General features: G+C 34.3%; 1 pseudogene; it reads left to right on the top strand.

The window, feature by feature from the left end:
* The first annotated feature begins 396 nt into the window (after positions 1 to 396).
* Positions 397 to 3,720, top strand: LOC130245620 (extracellular calcium-sensing receptor-like; annotated as a pseudogene).
* The last annotated feature ends 406 nt before the right edge of the window (positions 3,721 to 4,126 follow it).

Here is a 4,126-nt window from a genome sequence, read left to right on the forward strand (position 1 = left end):
ATTTATACTTTCTTGTTGGACAAAGTAAGTTGAATAGATAGTTGGCCAAAAAAAATTATAATTCTGTCTTTTTATACCCAACCTTGTTTCGAAACTTTTTTGATAGTTTTTTTTTATATCCTGTAGAAAGTTGGAAACTGGTAAGTATTGACTTCTATAGTATTTGTTTTTCCTTCTATGGTTATAGTTTTTATCATCACAAATCTTTTTTTGAATTCAACAGAATCTTACAGATTTGGAATGACTGGAGTGTAAGCAAAAAGTGAGTACAAAGGCAAAAAAAAAAAAAGTGAAATTCAGTAACCAACACCCACAACACAGAAACCAGTGTATGGGGACCAAACAGCTGTTATATAAGACAGTGGCAGAGGTTCAGCTACCTGTTAGGAGTTTATAATGGTTATCTTACACACATGGCTTTTTTTTACACTAGTGAGAGCAGCCAACCCTCCATGCAAGTTACTGGGGCTTCCTAACATACCTCAGCTTAGCAAAGACGGTGATGTGACAATTGGGGGCATTTTCTCTTTCCACAACAGCTGGGAGGAAATTATGCCCACATTCACATCAAAACCAGAACATCCAAAATGCAAGAGGTGAGTAAATAGGTTGACACATTTTGACAGAACAAAGTAAAAGAAAAAAGACACAATGTTAGAATCACCCTGTGTACTTTTATGACATTCATATTTTAAAATACCAGTGTATACTTGTTTTAATCTTTTCATTGCATAGCTATATATATATATATATATATATATATATATATATATATATATATATATATATATATATATATATATATATATACACACACACATCTCTTTCTTTCTTTTTGTAGTTTGAGTCTCAGAGAATTTCAAAACGCACAGACAATGGTATATGCCATCGAGGAAATCAACAAGAGAGCTGATATTCTCCCTGGTCTCAGTTTGGGTTACAGAATCTATGATTCATGTGGATCCATAGAAATGGCTCTTAGAGCCTCTCTGTCATTAGTTAATGGGGAAAATGCATCACAGTTATCCTGTCAAAGACCAAAAACAGTCCAAGCAATCATTGCAGAAACATCCTCTACTCCTACAATTGCCATCTCTGGCACTGTCGGACCACTGCATTTACCAGTGGTAAGTAGCTGCAGTTTCTTCTTTCTTATTGTTTAAAACACAGGCATTTGTGACCAATTTTTATGCAATAGTGTAAAGATAAAGAGCAAACGGATTAATGTAAAAAAACTTACAATTTATTTTCTGCTTTTTCTTTCTTTCTTTTTTTTTTAAATCCCAAAGATTAGTCATTTTGCAACATGTGCCTGCCTCAGCGACAGAAAGAAACACCCCTCATTTTTCAGGACTATTCCCAGTGATTATTACCAGAGCAGAGCACTGGCCAAACTGGTGAAGTATTTTGGCTGGACCTGGGTAGGGGCTCTTTGCAGTGATAATGATTATGGAAACAATGGCATGAACACTTTTATCAAAGCAGCTACAGAATTTGGAGTCTGTGTAGAATTTTCTGAAGCATTCTTCAGGACTCATCCCAGGGAGGAAATTTTAAGAATCGTGGACATTGTAAAGAAATCAAGCTCTAAAGTGATCGTTGCCTTTGTATCATACTCAGACATGGAAGTTCTTTTAGGGGAATTAGCTATGCAGAATATTACTGGGATTCAGTGGATTGGTAGTGAATCCTGGATCTCTGACATGAACATTGCTACTGGTAAATGGCAACACATTCTTAGAGGATCTATGGGTTTTGCCATCCCAAAAGCTGAAATACAAGGATTGAGGGAATTTCTAACTAAAATTAACACATCTTCCGACATATATCTGTTTAAAGAGTTGTGGGAATCAATATTTCAATGTAGACTTTTCCCAGACCAAAGTTCTGAAAGCAGGAGCATGTGCACAGGCAATGAAAGTTTAAAAAATGTGCAGAATCAGTACACAGATGTTACAGAATTGCAAATAGCCAATAATGTTTACAAGGCTGTGTTTGCCATTGCACATGCTCTGAACAGCTCAATCAGTTGTTCAAAATGGGACACAAATCAAAGAGAATGCCTGGAAAAAAACAATAATACATGGCAGGTAGTATACATTCTGTAGATAGGTAAATTTGTCCACCAGTTGTCCACAAATGTTGTATTTGTCTGTATTTAAATTGTACGTATTTATAATTTACAGGTACTTAATGCCATGAAGGAAGTGAATTTTTTCACTGAAAGCTGGTGAAAAGGTATTCTTTGATAAAAATGGAGATCCGGCAGCAAGGTATGATCTCTTGAACTGGCAGCAGGGGGAAGAAGGGGCAACAAAGTTTGTTAAAGTGGGTTTCTATGATGCCTCCTTACAATCAGAATTTCAACTTTCGTTTAATAACATCAGCATAATGTGGGCCAAGAATCAACATCAGGTAAAATTTGGGAGCACTTGATATATATCTTACATTTCTGTAAACAATAAGAAGAATTTTATGGTAAAAAATATTATTTCGCAGGTGCCTGTGTCTGTGTGCAGTGAAAGCTGTCCCACGGGCACTAGGAAGGCTGTGAAAAAAGGAAAACCTCTCTGCTGTTATGACTGTATTCAATGTGCAGAAGGAGAAATAAGTAATAAGACAGGTACAAAAAAATTGCATTGATAAACAGCAGTGTACAATGTAAAAAAAAAAAAAAAAAATATATATATATATATATATATATATATATATATATATATATATATGTATGTATATATATATATATATATATATATATATATATATATATATATATATATATATATATATAATTCTTTATTTATTTATTTGTTTTTCTCAGATTCAGTGACGTGTCTCAAGTGTCCTCCAGAATTTTGGTCCAACAAATGTAGAGATACATGTGTCCCAAAACTTGTTGAGTTCTTATCATTTGAGGAGGTGATGGGAATTGTTTTAATGCTATTTTCTTTTTTGGGTGTGTTTTTTACTTTAGGTATTGCTATAATTTTCTTTGTGTATAAGGACACACCAATAGTGAAAGCCAACAACTCAGAGCTAAGCTTCCTGTTGCTCTTCTCACTGACTCTGTGTTTCCTTTGTTCACTCACTTTCATTGGTCGGCCAACTGAGTCGTCATGTATGTTGCGACACACAATGTTTGGGATCACTTTTGTCCTATGCATTTCCTGTGTTCTGGGAAAAACAATAGTGGTGTTAATGGCCTTCAAAGCTACACTTCCAGGAAGTAGTGTCATGAAATGGTTTGGGCCCTTACAGCAAAGACTCAGTGTAATGGCCTTCACTCTGTTACAGGTTGTAATTTGTGTGCTTTGGTTAACAATATCTCCACCTTTCCCATACATGAACATGAATTATTACCAAGAGAGAATAATTCTAGAATGTGATTTAGGTTCAGCATTTGGCTTTTGGGCTGTTCTTGGTTACATTGGTTTACTGGCTATATTGTGCTTTATTCTGGCTTTTCTGGCTCGAAAGTTGCCTGACAACTTCAATGAAGCCAAGTTCATCACTTTCAGTATGCTCATATTCTGTGCCGTGTGGATCACTTTTATACCTGCTTATGTCAGTTCTCCTGGAAAATTGACTGTAGCTGTGGAGATATTTGCTATTTTAGCTTCAAGTTTTGCTTTGCTGTTTTGCATATTTGTTCCAAAATGTTACATAATTTTACTCAGGCCAGAAGAAAACACAAAGAAACACATGATGGGTAAATCATAAAATAAATTCATTAATCAATAATAATAATAAACCAAACTAAATAAAATAAACACATACATGCAAAAATACAAACATACACACTTAAATTTACCTCAACAAAACAGCCATTTTAAGGTGTTTATTCCTGACTTTATTATTATTTTATTTTTTAATTTTACACCAGCTTTAAATGTACAGTAAAATTAATTCAAATATAAAGTTGAGTTCAAGACTGAGACCAGTGTCCAAGACATGTCCAAGTCCACATAAGTTTGGGTCTTAATCAAGATCTAAAAATCTTCAAGAATATGTAAAATGCTTGAAATAAATCGAACAATATTAGAACTTAATTTGAGTATAGTTATGGAGTGTGTGAACATTAGCCAACTACTGTGCAGGGAAAATGCTGCCTTTTTAATGTAAGTGA

This window comes from Danio aesculapii, chromosome 18 (assembly GCF_903798145.1).
Source record: "Danio aesculapii chromosome 18, fDanAes4.1, whole genome shotgun sequence".
Lineage (NCBI taxonomy): Eukaryota > Metazoa > Chordata > Actinopteri > Cypriniformes > Danionidae > Danio > Danio aesculapii.